General features: G+C 44.0%; 1 pseudogene; it reads right to left on the bottom strand.

Annotated features, from left to right (window-relative positions):
- Nucleotides 1–3,745: 3,745 nt before the first annotated feature.
- On the bottom strand, nucleotides 3,746–8,282 carry LOC136466388 (uncharacterized; annotated as a pseudogene).
- Between the last annotated feature and the right edge of the window lie 8,456 nt (nucleotides 8,283–16,738).

Raw genomic sequence — 16,738 nt, 5'->3', positions numbered from 1 at the left:
TGCATGAGGTTTGCTATGGACATCAGGAGCCTCCCAGGCGTCCTCATAGAGGGTTGGTGCCCCCTATAGACTTAGTGCGCCATTGCTTCAAGGAGCCGTTTGGTGAGGGGTCGAGCAGGAACCCCAGTGACTTGACTCCTATAGCAAGGATACTAGAGGCCATCATCAGGAGGACACTGCTTCCCAGGTTGGGATACAGGGAGGGCCTGACTCGCTTACAGCTCTGGCTTCTCAATGCCATCATGCAGATGACAGTGTTTGACATCTGGGACCTCCTTCTTTCAGAGATGGAGGATACTATAGCTGAGGGATTCAAGGGTCACAGGCAGCTTCCCTATGCTCACTGGATCACGTTCCTCATCCGCAGAGTTGTGATTGATAAGCCCCCTGGCATGATGGATGAGTATACAGGTGCCACTACAGAGTTCCCAGCTTACAACCTGTCACAGAGGATCAGACACGCCACTCCTTAGGCACCCAGTCAGCCTAGCCGTCGCCCCGATGTGCCAGAGTCTGCAGCTCAGCAGGACGAGATCATCAGAGGGATTGCAGCCACTGAGGAGGAGGAGCTAGAGGCACAGCAGGGAGTGAGTGAGTACAGTGACAGCTCTGACGATGACTACCAGCCTATACCTCAGATGCCTCCACGCAGACACGATGCAAAGGCCGGTAGCTCCAGTTCTACTCCACCTGCTCCACAGACAGACCCCGCTCTCATTGTTATTCTTGAGCGGATGCAGCAGGATCAGACACGACAGGCACAGGAGACAGCTACAAACTTCGCACAGTTTCAGGCTCGTCAGGACGAGTTTCAGCGGCAGCAGCAGCTCCTTCAGCACCAGCAGTTACTCATGCAGTAGCAGCTCATGGGATTCATGCAGTATGTAGTGACAGCCATTGGGATTCCACTGCCACAGACTTCGCCCCAGCTTGCACAGCCTCCTACCACTTCGACGACTCCAGCAGTACAGCCCATCGGGCTTCAGAGTCAGGGACAGCCTCCAGCTCAGTTTACTTCACCTCCTGTACAGGTGTCCCAGTGGTTAGCTTCACCTGGTGTAGCCCCACAGTTCACTCCTTATCACATGGGTTTCTCACCAGAGCAGACTTCCTTGCTATTCGTGCCTGAGTCGTCAGTCTCTAGGAGTCTTGGAGCATCATTCAGTGAGTTGACCGGCATGCCTACTCCGCCTCACATGCATACTGCCGGTCCGTCTACAGCAGCTCCAGCTATCATGACTACTCAGAGGCTCCCCTCGTCTGTCGCCTCGTCAGATCCTACGACAGACATACTTGCAGCTTCACAGGCAGCACCAGCCCCAGCTCAGACCCAGACCGCTTCAGCGACACTTCCTGCTTCAGAGGGTCAGTCAGTTCAGAGCTCAGGGTCAGATGATGATGGCGCCCAGTTCCACCTTGCTCCACGTACTTCAGCGCCCGACTCGTCCGCTGCAGCCCCGCCGACCGACCCTTAGGTTTTGGTGTTTGACGCCAAAGGGGGAGAGGGTTTGAGTATGTAGACTTAGGGGGAGCGAGTTTTAGGGGGAGCTAGTTATCTAGTATTAGCTTATTATATACATTTGGAGTTTTATTTGTGTGATACACTATTACTTATGCATTCGTGTGTTTTCTTTCATGCATACTATTATATATACATGTGATAGTGCTATCTACATGATTATGATATTTGACATGTGTGATCTCTACTTTGCTTTATCTATATGTCATATCACTTGTGGAATGCTCATTTGCTTTTGCTTCCGCGTTTTTACTTCGAAGCAAATGAGCTTTGTTATTTGTACTCATGCTTAATTCATATCCTTTGAGTACATTGTGTTGGCTTGGGTCATATAAGCTTGACTAACTCTTTTGTTCTTATTGACAAAAGCTTATATGAACCAAGCCCGTCAAAAACCTCACTCCATAACATACTCGAGGTGGTATTGTCATCAATCACAAAAAGGGGGAGATTGAAAGCATCTAGGCCCCTAGTTGGATTTCGGTGATTAATGTCAATACAAGATTACTATGACTAACGTGTGTTTTGCAGAGGCAATTAAGTTAGGTCATGGTAATGGAGATCGATTGGGCAATCGAGGTTGTCATGCCCCTACGATAGAAATCGTTTCGGTTTTCAAAGGATGGACGACAAGGTTAAGGATAACTAGTTCTAAGTGTCGATTGAAGTTGGAGAGACACTTAGAGTAGTTTAGGACTTTGTTTTTTTTTCCTTTGGCCGTACTATGAAGGGGGGTATGAACGGGTAGCTTGACCTAGTTGAGTCTAGTGAGTTAGGTGTGGTGCACACTTGTTAAAACTAGCTCTAGGTAGCTCCTATGAATGCCTAAGATCCTTTGGAGCAAACTTCATTCACATATGTTCGGAAGTTGGAAGTGAATGGAGGGTCAAATACTGACCGGACGCTGGCTCCGGTGCGACCGGACGCTGGCCGCAGGGTCCGGTCAGTTCATTTGACCGAGAAGATCAAGTCTGGTGTGACCGGACGCTGGGAGGTCATGTGACCGGACACTGAGGGCCAGCGTTCGGTCAACTCCAGTAAGGGTCCAGACTTGGAAAAGTGTGACCGGACGCGTCCGGTCCGTGTGACCGGACCCTGAGTATCCAGCGTCCGGTCGTTTACAGTAAGCATCCAAGAGCGACCGGACGCGTCCGGTCGGTACTGACCGGACCCTGACAGCGTCCGGTCATCACTTGAATGCTAGTTCGCGGGTTGAACTGACCGGAGCGTCCGGTCATCACGACCGGAGCGTCCGGTCATCCCGCAGAAGCTCATAACGGTTCGTTTTTCAGGCTGGCTTATAAATAGAAGCTCCACTCGTGAGTGGAGTATCCTTTGCTCATTCCAACAGCTGAGAAACACGTTTGTGAGTGCCAAGAAGAGCAAGATCCTAGTGAGGTGTTTGTGATTTGAGAATCCAAGAGAGTAGCCTCACTAGCAAATCAAGAGTAGCAAAGTGTGCATCCATCTTCTCATTAGGCTTCGCGTGGTCAAGTGAGAGTTCGTGCTTGTTACTCTTGGTGATCGCCATCACCTAGACGGCTTGGTGGTGATTGGGAGTTTGGTGTTCACCCGGCGGAGCTTGTGGGTGACCCAACTCAAGTTGTGAGCGGCTTTGGGTGATTCGTCGCGACGGAGTGTCGAAGAATCAACCCTTAGAGAGCACTTGATCCTTGCGCGGATCAAGGGGGAGCTACACCCTTGCGCGGGTGCTCCAACGAGGACTAGTGAAGAGTGGCGACTCTCCGATACCTCGACAAAACATCGCCGCGTTCCTTTCTCTCTCTACTTACTTTGAGCTCTTACTTTGAGTATTTACTTTGAGCAATTCAATACTTGTTTTACATCCATAGAATTGCTTGCTAGAGTAAGTTTGGAACATAGGTTGAGAGGTTGTTGTGCATTAGTTTGATACAAACACTTTTCTAGGCACAAGGGGTTAATTGGGCTATCCGTAGGATTTGATTATTGCAAGAGAATTTAGAATTAGCCCAATTCACCCCCTCTTGGACATCTCGATCCTTTCACAGCTTTTTACAATCTAGCTTGTAATCAAACACCCTAGATTATCGGCCCTTTTCCTTTACGATCCACCAAACCCAGATTGTGAAATTCGAGTGAACTTTTACACAATTTGGGGCGGGTCGAGACAGGGCCTTAGAATTGTCCATTCCAATATTCAAACTGGTAATGCTAACCTTAAGTAAACGTGAGCAAACGTAATACAACAGTCAGACCACCTAGTATATGAGCATTAAGCAGCACTGTTCTGTACAACCGGCCAAGTAGCAACCAAGTTGCTGTTCCTCTCCAAGTCTCCATAGATTATCATACTGTAGGGCTAAGAATACACAAGAAAGACAAAAACCTATCACATTGCCGCACTAACCCGCACAAATGTTGAAACCGCACCCACTCTGCATCACAAATCTCGAAATGAATTTAACAGTATCTACCTTACCACAAAAGCCTACACAGATAAAAAATGATGCTGCAGTACCACAAAAGCATGAGCATTGAACACATTACGGCTTCATTGGGATTTGAAAACATTTTGCTGTTCTTGAAGGCGTCCAAGATTGCTGGGGCACTTCAGTTCTCTAAACGTCAATGGCTTGGAATATCTTCCTTGATCTATATATTTCAATGGCAGGGAGATCCAAATCTTCTTCTGGAAATGCCTGCCTACGTATCAATGGATTCACAGAAATAAGCAATATCTGGCATGCAATTCATTCAAATAATGGACGAATGTGGCAAATGATCAAGCCGCCCATTCAGTATTTGACGGGCTCGCGCACTTCGGTACTGCAGTCGCTGGTGTAGTGCTTCTGATATTTGTTCGAAAAATTCAGGATCCCATCTCTGAATCAAAAGGGGATCCTCAGCATAGCATATGTATATTGATGTAACAGCACTTTCCACAACCACAACAGTTAGTCCAACCTGCAAAATTGACCAGATGTCAATCTTGACAGAACTAGCGGAGATTGTACTGTATGAAGAAAACTTGGACACGGTTTTCCTTTTCTTAGTTACTACAGTCACGCAAATTCATATAGAGATATTGGCACTTACCAGTATCATACCCATCAGCATGGAGGTTGAACCAACCATAACAGCTTTATCACTTTGTTTGAAATATGTCCAAACGCCCATGCAGGTTCCAGTAATTAATCCACCTAAAATGGTGCTCATCAGAAGGATAGCACCCGAACAGTCATAAGCAACAAGTGATTCGATGCCGGTGGATTGAAACAGCTCCCAAGCATCCCTAGCTGAGCGATTGAAACTCTGTCCATTAACTGCTATCTGAAAATGAAAAACTATGTTTAGGACATTGATTGGATAAGCATGATATCAGTAGTTAATATTCCATAGCATGAATAGAGATAAATTGTTACAATAATAAGTTCTCACATTTCAATAAAAGCAGTGATTGGGTCACAAATCACACGCATTTGTGTAAAAATATCCAGGCAAGCAAAGGTACTTTGATTGACAGAAACTAAACCTTATAGCTTAAAACAATAAGAAAAATATTGTCAGTGTGGAGAAACAAATGATAAACAGAAAACAGCAGGAATATGTAGACTTTTAACATAGGCATGGTCTACATCTTGAAAACTACTGACGAGATAAACATCACTCACCTGTACATATGCATATTTGTTGAAGAAGCGAACAAGCGTCTCCACAATATGAAACAAAAAATCAATACAACATAGCAAACACTCATTACTGCCAATTTTAGAACGAATTCCACGAATCTGTAAGGGGTGAGGTAAAAAAGAAGAAAAAAAAGGATGAGAACTATAAAAGGAAGCTAAACGACAGAGTACAAAAAGAGGGAGTAAAGATGCAAACCTCCCATCGTAAAGTCCTAATAGCAGCGGTAAAAAGTGAGCCATAGCAAATGCTTCCAAACGAAGTTGTCACAGCATGCTGAAGAGATTTCAGAAGAGGCTTTGGGGGCATTGTTGCAGCAGCTGGACCACCATGAATGAGAACGAGGAAAACCATCCCTGAGACAATGACATGAACTGTATTGCTAAGGACAGCTCCAGTCCAAAATAAACTGACTGAAAAATATCTGCAAATACAGGAGATATTATTAAAAAAAACATCTGAATAATAAAGGCACTAAATATTTATATAGAAGTATGGTAAAAACTTGCCAGCTCACCAAAAGAAGCCACCATTGCCCACCATTTGGAATGCCAAATGCAACAATACCAGAAACTCCAAAGGACCATAATGCCATCCAACAAAGCATGACTACCACAAATGCATAAGCAATTCGCATCACATCAGGAAGTTCCCGTACCATTCTTACTGCCTTCTGTAGTACTAGCATTGTGAAGGGAAACCTAGCAAAAAGCAACCCAGTAATTTCCAAGCAAAACAACGAAGTATGCAATGCTCAAACAAAGGTACTGTTTCTAGGTACTTTAGCATGTAACCTGAGTTCTAAAGTTCCAGAATAAACAGCCTGAGGCTCCAACATTTTATGAATCGATGAGGCACAATTATTGGATTATTGCAGTGTGCCTTTGACAACATTCAGCAAAATATAGTGGCCAGGCAAGTGTGAAAACAGAGTAAACACTGTTCCAAGATATACATACACAGGAGTACTGGAAGAGAACATTTATTGACAGACGTGGTGGGTGGGAGGTTTCAACCATGGTCCTCAACAACCAGGGGCTGTGGCATGGTTCAATCTAATGGTGAAAAGAGGAAAGGTGGACAAAATTTCTTGACCCTTTCTTGTCTCTAAAGCAAATACTGGCACCTTATATATAGGTGGACATAACAGACACCGCCAAGGCTACGAAGAAATGATTCAAGATAGAATGGACACGAAATGAAGGAGAATAGGCAGTGGAATTATTCATTTCTTTTTAAAGCAAATCAGGTCATAAGGTTTCAGGACTAGATATTATGGCTCTCCCACCGTTCCATATAACATTATTTTTTTCAAAAGTAGTCTACCAGACAGCACATGGAATATGCCCCTACTGATTACATTTTACTGATAGGCCACATGATCAGACTGATTATGGCATATAATGGTAACTATTGCTGAGTGGCGAAACAGATACGAGCTACCAGTAGTCCAGATTTAAAACATTATTTGTCAAATTCTACCAGTTACATGTGTATCACTAACTGTCCAGTCGTCTGCCATTAAAATGCAGCTGATAGTGCCCCGTGAGCACCAGTAATCTGAACCAGAATACAAAGAACATAACAATTTTTAGCTTAAAGTGCACTCATCACTTCCCACTTTCAAATACTCTGGTTGATTGATCTCAAATATGTGATCATAATATGTAAAGGGGCATAAATCTATGCTAACATACGTGATCCTTTGCCCCCACACAAATTAAGCAGACCAAAAAGCAATATCAATCAAGGAAGCATAGAAGATTGGCGTTATGGCACACTTGTGCAGCCATGCAGCATGTGCAGACAACTGTCGGAAAGGACCTTGATAGAGACATGAATCAACCTCCTAGCAGGATCTTCATGCAGTTATAGTGAGATGGTGCAGATTCAGTCAACAGGGTAAGGCATTGCGAGTGGATATTCTTCAAATTTGCATGTTATTTGCAGAAACTTGCTCTCCTACTCGGTGTTAGGCATCAGACCCACATTCACTAGAGTCCAAATTCGTCTGAAATGAGATGGAATAGGCAATTTACAGACAAATTCAGAACATAGTGTTGTTGTGAGCTGTACCTATCGAGCACAGACATGACGTAGAGGAAGTGCAGGCCGGCGCCGACGGCCAGGGCGACGCCCCAGAAGAAGTGCTTCCCCCAGAAGCACAGGACGCTGACGACGGCGAGGTAGGCCGTGAGGCAGTGCACGGCGGTCCGCATGACCACCTTGCCGCCGTCCTTCCTCCAGGCGGCCGCCGCCAGCCACGCCCACGCGAGCGCGACCCCGACGGCGCCCGCGGCGCCGTAGTACTTCCAGTACGTCTCGGTGAGCTCGGACGCCGGCACGGAGGGGTCCTCGGAGCGGTAGACGGAGGGCGGCGGCGGCGCGGCGGGCGCGGGCTCCGGCGAGCCGGCGGGGGTGGCGGTGCCCCAGGGCTCCGCGGTGAGGTTGGCGTAGCGGCCGATGTTGAAGCGGTCGGCCTGGCGGAAGCGGTTGAGGCCGAAGAGCGCGAGCGCGGCGCCGAAGACGAGCAGGTGGAGGAGGAAGACCACCAGCCAGAACACGTCCCGGCACTGCCGCCTCGGCAACTGCGCCGCGGGGCCCGCCACAGCCGCCGCTGCCGAGACGGCCCCCGCCGCCGCGGCGGGTCTAGGGTTCCCGCTCCCGTCGCAGGAGGAGGAGGTGGAGGAAGAGGAAGAGGACATGGCTGCGATCGGCGGCGATTGGGGAGGGGCCCGGCCGGTATGAGGAATGGGGATTAGCAGAGACACGTCCTGGAACAGTTAGCGACGACGCGGAGAGTGGTGGTAACTGGCTGACTGCTCGGCGCTTGTGGTGGTGCTGTTGGTGGTGGTGGGACTAGGGGGGTAACCGTTTCGGTCATCGGGGAGACGATGACCTGCTCGAGCGAAGTGACGGGGATGACTGACGGCGACGTCGCGCGGAATTCCAGGGGGCAAGGGGAAGCCGGAAGCGGACGCGGTTCGGCAAGTCCGCGAGGGGAGCGAGGTTTGCCGTGGTGTGGGGATTTGGACTTTTGGAGCGAGGCGGGTTTTCGTGCTGGGGCGGAGCGCGACCGGCGTCCGCCGGTCCGGCTTGGGGGGGCCTGGGACGGCGGGGGGGCACTTGGACGCGAGGATAGCTGCTTGGATAGGACGGAAATGTCGAGCGGCTGCTTCGAAGTTGGCGATTTGCTGCGCTGGATCCAGCGTTCCACTTCCAACGGCAACGCAAATGTTTCCGGAGTTGAAATGACAATGATGGGCGTTTCCTGCCGGTTCACCTGCACGCTGCACTAAACGGCTGTAGCACACGAGATGTCCGTGTGAATGTGTGATTATTGCGCTCCAGCTTCGTGACATCTCCTTTCACCCACATTCAATCAAATCGCACGCCTTCCGCTCATCCTCGAAAATAGATGGTACTGTCTGTTCAAGATAGTTGAGAGTGTGTGTGTGGAGTGGAACTAGTAAAAGTCGTCTTCCTCCTTGAAACTAGCCCCGTTCGGCTTACTCGAAAAACTGGCTTCTTCGACTTTTTTTTTTAGTCAGAATAGTATTTTTTCTCACAATAATTCAGTCGGAACAATATTTTTCAGCCAAATTCAGTTAAGCGAACGGGGCCTAAGAGACAATGTCTGAAGTTGAAATATTAACGAGGGAGCCAAGAAATGTTTTTAGACTAAGGGTCTGTTTGGTACACGAGATTAAAAATTAGTTCCAATTAGCTACGGTTAACTAGCTAGTTGACTAATAACTAATTGAAGACCTAACTAAAAAAGTTAGTCCCCTGTTTGGATGCACTGGAGCTAATTAAGACTCTTTTTTTTTTTGCTAGATAGACCCTTCTATCCATTAGTAAACCAACCACAGTGAAAAGTTCCATTAGAACGGGCAAACTATGTTGCATAGTTTAGGGGCTTAGATTTGTTACGAGGAAAACCTGTTCATCTGGATTTAAATTCTAGACTTGATGTAGTTGCTTGTGTTTTTCTAGATTTATTTTAAAATTTAATGTTATCTTTTGGTGGTATGTGACGTATCTTTCGACAATAAAACATATGTGATGACTATGTCAACCTCGAGATTTACAAGTTCAATCTTTCGTAGGTGCTTATATGAGTAATTTGTGTACCCACATTCATTCTTGTGTGTTATTGGTGCCTATATAACCACATATGTACAGTGATATGCAAAAGAGAAGTTCGTTGGTTTAAAAAAATAAAAAAGGTTTTTTGTTTTTCCATAGCAATGAGCTAATGTCAAAAAATAACAGTCAAAATGGTTAAAATATTATTTTGCAAAGCACGTTTTTGTGTTTGGTGTTTTATATATGCTCGTTTTCATTGCATTTGACTAGTATAAGACATATTACGATTTGGATATCATGCTTATGGATTTTCATCCAGATAAAGCTACTTTCTTTTGTCTCTTTTTATTAAGCTTCGACTCGTCTCTCGTCTCTCAACCGGTTGTTTGTCAAGACTCGAAGACCCGTAAGTCCCTGCTGCCTAATGATAGCCTTCAACAAGCGCCATTGTCACCGAGCCTCGTCCTTCTTCTTGCGTTAGATTTCCTATAAAATCTTTTTTTAACTAAAATCTAGTATTACTGAGGAAGTAAAGAAGGCAAGCAAGAAGATAGGAGCCGGGCCACGCTGGAGTCGAGAAGATATTGGGCTGTTATGGACCCCCGAGCCGGGCCTCTCTGTTGCTCTACCATATGCGATCTCCATATAAGCAGGGCCCACTCGATGCTAAAGCACGACGCCGTTTTCTGTCTTGTCGGCTGTCGCGTTACTCGCCAGAATCATTGAAGACAGAAGCAGGACGATCGTACTCTCTCCATAAAAAAAATTCTCTATTTTGTTAGATTATAATACTCTTAGGCTTCGTTTAGTTTCGAAATTTTTTTACTTTTGGCTATTGTAGTACTTTTGTTTTTATTTGGCAAAAATTGTCTAATTATGGACTATTTAGGCTTAAAAGATTCGTCTTACGATTTCTCGGCTAACTGTGTAATTAGTTTTTTTTCGTCTACATTTAGTACTCCATGCATGTGCCACAAGATTTGATGTGGCGGAGAATCTTGAAAAAATTTAGTTTTTGACTTGCATCTCAACGGGGCCTTAGTGTCACGATGAGTCCGTTGGACACAGCTTTAACTCCGAGATCTATATCGGACTCGCAGTTTATACACTAAATTAAAGTGATTTAAATGTTCTTGTTTAATCTAAAATATAAACAAAACAAGTCAGCTCTAGATCTAGAATTTTGGTAACCAGCTCTAAGAAGAAGCTAGAGCTCTGTGAAACGTGACCGCACATGATCGTCCTACAGTGCCATCATGTCCTTTTGGTTTTCCTCGCTCTGCGATCGGTAATCAGCCTGTTCGGGAGGCCGTATCATATCGTAGATTATTTATTACTGACTGGTTTGGTGTGAGAAAAAAACACTGTTCCTGATTAGAAATTTACGATCGTTTATGAGCAAGCGAACAGGCTAATATCTCCTTAGAACATATCCAAATCTTCAATAGTAAAGACACGTTTGGATTCCATGGTAACTACTAAATTTTAGATTAATTTAACTTTTGAGGCTCCAAATAAAAAGTCTAAAGTATCATCTAAAGTTCAGTCAATCTCATAAAAACTTTAGATCACACAAAAGAGTTAAAGTGGTCTCAAGTTCTAGTCTTTAATTTTAATCAACTAAATTTTAAACCAGGGATCCAGTTAGACCCAAAAAGTACATTTTTTCACGAGGCGATCAAGTGAAGCAAAGAACTTCACCAAATGTTACGTTTCACTCGATGTTATCCTGGGCTCAGCCACCACACCCCTCGGTCGAGAGACGCGGAAACAAATCAGGCCTAAATATAAGGATTTATGATTTGCCATTTTGCATGATAATGAATTAATGACATTACGCTACATTATTAGACAATGTGAACTCAGATTTGAGTTGGACGGTTGGAAACAGTCAAACAGGTTGATACTTAGGGGGTCTTTGTTATTCCTCCTAAACTTTAGTCTATGTCACATCAGATATTTAGACACTAATTTAAAGTATTAAATATAAACTAATTATAAAACTAATTGTACAGATGGAGACTAAGTTGCGAGATAAATCTATTAAGCCTAATTAGTCTATGATTTAACAATATGGTGCTACATAATATAGACTAGGTCCGATCTTCCGAAAGGTATGATAGCGTTGATTGGCGGAGACTCGACGTTCACGATCTAGGCTTTGAACCAAGACTGATTCGGACCCCACAACCGTTACACCACTGCTCCGTTGGTTATCAACCACGCGAACGCGATTGATCTCACCAAGAAGGCTTTCCTACGAGCGAATTGAGAACACAGGCAAGAATGGAATGAACACAATCTGAAAGTGCAAATAAATATGAGGTTTATGATAACAAGAAGGAGTTCAAGTCTTTATTCGAAAGGACTAATCACCACAGACGAACAAGATCAAGAACTGGGGCTCTGGTTCACAGCAAGCAGCCTTGGCGGCATAATTGCAGCAAAACGATGTCTGTTTCACGAGGAAATCAAGAACTAAACAAAACCCAAACCCTAAGGAGAGCGACGACTGCTATTTATAGAGTTTTGGGCGTCAACCCCCTAGACGCACCCCCTAATGGACCCAAATACGATACACGGTTCAACGGACCAAAAGACGGTGTCGCAGCACCCTGATAGATTCTGAACGCTGACTTGTTTCGACGATTTCCATTGATTTCAAAGGTCTTTTGACGTGAGACCACTTAGATTGGATTTCTTATCAAATTGGCTTTCCAACCATATGTGGATCATCAAAAACGGAGTCCGGATGTGTCCTGGATGACCAATTTAAGGCAGACTGGTCCTAAAGGCTGAGGTAGACTCGAACTTGAGTTGCTTTGGGCTTCCACTTCGGGAATTCGAACTAAATTAGCCTCAAACCTCCTTCTTGAATTAGACACCCTTCCTGGCCTCCTACCCATCCATACCATGCGCCAAACATGGTCATATGCATGGGTGTATGTCCTCATCATCCTCCCCTTCTTAACAAAAAGTCGTCCTCGTTGTCGATTGTGCTTGAAACTGATCCTGCACAACATAAAGAAGAACGGGGTTGCGAAGACAAAGAGAACTAAAATAATTGTGAAAAGGAACGTGACCATGTTTCCAAGTTTCTAGTATGTCATCTCGCATAAAAATTTCAGCAAGCATGTAGACTCCATAATCCAAATGCACACAATATATATCAACACTATCCTGCAAAAGATTAGAACTAACCAAAGATAATGCAGGAATAGATGGTCTAACAGACATAGGTAGCAACCAACAATGCTCCCCTTCTTGAAAATGAACTTGTTTCTTTGAGGAACATGAGAAAATATTTGTATTATTATGGTTGCCCTCTAAACGATCATAATTTTATACAACAAAAGGAGAATTCATATTACTACGAATATATACTCGATGTATCATATATTATCCCTTGTTATATTTGCCAATAATATAATATATGTGTTTAGAAAATCAAGGCAAATCAGCATATTTTAAAAGGCTCTCCTCTAAACAATCTAGGTTACACAAAACATCAAATTTAATGTAACCCAAAGTATGTAAAGAAGACAACAGTTTAAACTCATCAGTTTTAGTAGCAATATGAATAATATGTTTATTTTTAGCACAAGTGATTGATTCCAAAATATGTAAAACTGAAACATCATCAACCAATTCATCTTTATCACAAGAAACATCAAGCAAATTATCATGAGACAAAGATAAATTAAGAGAGGGTTCCACTAACAATTGCTCTATAATAACATGGTTTATGGAAGAATTTAGTATATTAAAATAATTCTCACCTTCCGTGAGTGTAGCACCATGGGTATTACCTATATTTTTAGCAGGAGTAATAGGTACATTGTATAGTGATGGTTCTGAATTTGCATATGAGGTTGTGAGCTTCTTATTTTCTTTCATATCATCCTCTCGCTTATGTACATTATTCTGCAGAAGGTTAGTCATAGCAAGAGGAACAACAATAGACTCTTTCTCTAAATAGTGCATCTCAGCATATGAAGTCAAAATAGGAGGTGGATTAACAAAGGTTTCTCACATAAGGAGTTTCATATCATTCCAAGTTTGAGGTTTATTAGAAGGATCTAAAGACTTCCACCAAGATAAAGCAGAATGTCACAAAATACTAACTGCATTTGTTACCTTCCTCCTTGGTGAAAGCTCTAGCTTGGTTTTGGTGAATTGATGAAACCCTAAGTGCTAACCTAGTTTATCAAATGCTCATGACATAGGTAGCACACTTCAAGTAGAAGAGGCTAATGAAGATCATAGCATGACAATGGTGATGGTATGGCGATGATTAAGGGCTTAAACTTAAAATAAAGAAAGAGAAAAACAAAAGGCTCAAGGTAAAGGTATAAACCATATGAGCTATTTTGTTTTGGTGATCAAGATATTTAGAGAGTGTGATCACATTTAGGTTTGATAGCCGTACTATTAAGAGGGGTGAAACTCGTATCGAAATGCGGTTATCAAAGTGCCACTAGATGCTCTAACTCATTGCATATGCATTTAGGATCTAGTGGAGTGCTAACACCCTTGATAATATTTGTGAAAATATGCTACCATATGTGCACAAAGTGTTTGTAGGGTTGAGATGGGTTTGGGTCCCTCTCTCCCTCCTGCCGAGCTTGCGAGGCGGGATTCGGCGCTTTTGAGAAAATGAAATGCCTATTTTCTATTGCGCCGGATGTAAATTCTTGGTGGTTAGCACAGTGGAGCAAGGGTGGAGAAGATAGAAGTGAGAACAGAGCTGATGCTAGCGTCGGTCCAGTGATCGGACGCTGAATCCAGAAGCACCGGACACTGACTGCCTGTGTCCGATCGCGTTGACTGTCGATACAGTGGCTAGGGTTTACCACCAGACGCTGGCTATGTCCGATCGAGATGGACCGGACATGTCCGGTCGAAGAAAACCAGGTTTCGACCCTTACTGTACTCGACCGGACGCTGAGGTTCCAACGTCCGGTCAGTTTTAACCGGACGCGTCCGGTCGAGGTCAGTACCTTACTGGAAACGACCGGACGCTGGGGTTCAGCGTCCGGTCAGTTGAAGCTGCTGCGTCCGGTCAGCGTCATAACCGTTGGAATCTGACGAACAACATTTGAAGGCGATGATACGTGGCGTCCATCGGGCGATCGGACGCTGAGGGCCAGCGTCCGGTCAGTATGACCAGAGCGTCCGGTCAGAGCGCGTTTTGCTCAGTGAAGGGGTATAACGGCTCTATTTGATGGGGGCTCTATTTATAGCCCCATGACCGGCTCAAGGGACAACTCTTGCACATTTTCACTAACATAGCAACCTTGTGAGCCTAGCCAAAGGACTCCCACTCATCTACATCATTAATTCATCATCATAGTGAGATTGTGAGTAATCTAAGTGCATTGCTTGAGTGATTGCATCTAGAGGCACTTAGTGATCGTGTTTCGCTGTGGATTTCGCTTGTTACTCTTGGTGGTTGCCACCACCTAGACGGCTTGGAGCAGCGAGGATCGTCGAGCGGAGGTGGTGATTGTCTCCGGCTCCGATCGTGGTGATTGTGAGGGGTTCTTGACCTTTCTCCGGCGAAGCGCCAAAAGGTACTCTAGTGGATTGCTCGTGGCTTGTGTGATCCTCATCTTGTGTTGGTTGTGCGGCACCCTATTGAGGGTTTGGCGTGTGAAGCCAATTAGCGCGTGAACCTCCAAGTGAGTGAATCGCCACAACGAGGACTAGCTTACCGGCAAGCAAGTGAACCTCGATAAAAAATCATTGTGTTCATCATTGATTCCGAGGTGATTGGTCATCATTGTTATTCATTTTTGTGATTGATTGGTTCATTTATCTACACAGCGGTATAACCCTCTTGATTACTCTCTTTACTTTACCGCAAACTAGTTGACAAGCTTTTTAGTGTAGCTAGTTGTGAGAGCTTGCATGCTTGGTTGGTGTGGCTCTTTAGTTAGCCTTTGAGAGCACACTAACATAGGGTAGTGTCATTGCTCTTGTGTGATTTGACACTATCTAAACTAGAATGGTGGTAGGTGGCTTGCATTTTGAGTAGGCTAGGGCAACACTCGCTTTGCCTCATAATTGTCTAACCATTTGGTTAAGTGTTGTTGTAAAAATTTTTATTAGACTATTCACCCCCCCTCTAGCCATTAGGACCTTTCACTTGGACACATAAAGCGAGTAGCAAATATGTTATTTATGGTAATTTTCCACTCCATGTACTCATCAGCACCTATACTATCATAAGTCGGTGGATACGAACAACTTATCATTGTTAGAAGATAGCAAAAGATAACACAAAAGTATTATCCCTATCAACTACTTAGGTTGTGGACAAGGAAAAATAAGGCACTCAACTCTCAAGCATCTTACCACGGTCTTACAAGTGTTCTTACCAAAGCAACATGCGGTGCAATCGGTCGGTGACTATGATACCGTTGTAACTTAAGTGTAACAGTTGCAAGGCGAACCTATACTTGATTAGAAGAATGTGGAGCTTGGACATGCACAATATAGTAGCAAGGAATAGCAATAATTTAATTCAGAAATTACAAGATTAAAAAATAGTCCCAAACTAGTCTATGTCGCTGGCCTAAACTCGTCCTGGACCTAGTTCAAGCAATCAAGACAATACAACTCAGCACAAGGACTCAAAAGGATGCAAGCACTTCTAAACTTTTTTTCATTTTCATTTTCTTTCCTTCTTTATTTTTTTCTCTATTTTTTTAGGTGCGGCTTTTTTTTCCTTCTTTTGGTTTTTGCACCTCTTTGCCTTTAACTCTTTCTTTTTTTACTTAGAAAAGTGCTGCAAAAATAACTGTAAATAAAAATATCAAGAAGCTACACTGTAGCGTGATCTAAACTCTCGGCCGGCAAAGCAATATCAGTAGTAGGACTGCCTAGACATGGACACCCTGAACTTTCCTTTTGGATTAGCGCAAGGAAAAAACCAAAGAGGTGCCCAACAAGAATCACAACTAACCAACAGTAGAAAAATCTTGTATGCATATTATTTCCAAAGGAGACTATAACGGTCAATTAATGCTTTCCTTTCTTTCTAACTGTGCACAAGAATAATCCACCAGCTACAACCGTGGAGATCGGATGAGATATCCTTTTTAAACGTGAAAATAAGGATCAGGATAAAGATTTGTACTATATGTCTCTCTCAACTTGACTTATTATTTTATCTCAATTTGCTCACGTAACAATCAACAAGGATGCAAGAGTTGGCGAAAAAGAACAAACTATCACCACACTGGAAGACAAGACTTGACACTAGACCAAGAATAATATCAGAACACAACGAACACTAAGACGCTACGAGGGACGACAGTTCAATAAAGCAAACTGAAATTAAAAAAAATTGCAAAGGCACAACGAGGCTATAGGACGGAAAATATGTGGCGGTGTATATTTTTTTGCCTTTTTGTGGACGATAGGTAATACAAAAATAGTAACAATCTAAAGGAGAAA

The sequence above is a fragment of the Miscanthus floridulus genome, chromosome 7 (assembly GCF_019320115.1).
Source record: "Miscanthus floridulus cultivar M001 chromosome 7, ASM1932011v1, whole genome shotgun sequence".
In the NCBI taxonomy this organism is placed as follows: Eukaryota; Viridiplantae; Streptophyta; class Magnoliopsida; order Poales; family Poaceae; genus Miscanthus; species Miscanthus floridulus.
This window is presented reverse-complemented; position numbering and strand designations above follow the sequence as displayed.